General features: G+C 32.2%; 1 non-coding gene across 1 annotated transcript; it reads left to right on the forward strand.

Annotated features, from left to right (window-relative positions):
- Nucleotides 1-469: 469 nt before the first annotated feature.
- Nucleotides 470-542, forward strand: TRNAA-UGC. The gene has a single exon. It is a non-coding gene; the product is annotated as a tRNA-Ala (tRNA).
- Nucleotides 543-886: the final 344 nt, after the last annotated feature.

Here is an 886-nt window from a genome sequence, read left to right on the forward strand (position 1 = left end):
CCCATGTGGAAAGTATGGGGCTCAATACCTTGCATCTTCAATTGAATCGATTATTAAATATATTATTTCTTTTCAATTTTTTCTTATTTAGGACATAATAAGCTGGGATAGTTTTTCATTTTCACAATTATTGATGAAGGGACGTTTAGGGTTTTTTGATGTAAAAATCGTAGGGATGTAGTTCGAATGGTATAGCGTTCATTTCCCATGTGGAAAGTATGGGGCTCAATACCTTGCATCTTCAATTGAATCGATTATTAAATATATTATTTCTTTTCAATTTTTTCTTATTTAGGACATAATAAGCTGGGATAGTTTTTCATTTTCACTATCACGAGATGCATAGGACTTTGTGACGTAAGAATTGTGGGGATATCTAAACTATTTGTTATTAATATTTTGATATTTTTTTTATTTTCACTATTATTGATGATGGGACATTAATAGGGTTTTATGATGTAAGAATCATGGGGATGTAGCTCAGATGGTAGAGCGCTCGCTTTGCATGTGAGAGGTTCGGGGATCGATACCCTGCATCTCCAAAAATAAGATTATCTATTATTAAATATATTGTTTCTTTTCAAATTTTTCCTTATTCATGACCTATTTCTTCATTTTCACTATTATTGATGATGAAAAATTTAGGGTTTTGTGATGCAAAAATTGTGGGGATGTAGCTCAAATGGTAGAGCGCTCGCTTAGCATGCGAGAGGTACGGGGATCGATATCCCACATCTCCAAAAGAAAGAAATGATTTTTTTCAGTATGAGTAACATGTATAAGGTGGGTAAGAGAGAAAAAGAAAAGATACTTACAATTGCAATATCTGACCAATGAATATAAGAAAAGATACTTACAATTGCAATATCTGACCAATGAATATAAT

The sequence above is a fragment of the Cucurbita maxima genome, unplaced genomic scaffold, assembly GCF_002738345.1.
Source record: "Cucurbita maxima cultivar Rimu unplaced genomic scaffold, Cmax_1.0 Cma_Scf05284, whole genome shotgun sequence".
NCBI lineage: Eukaryota > Viridiplantae > Streptophyta > Magnoliopsida > Cucurbitales > Cucurbitaceae > Cucurbita > Cucurbita maxima.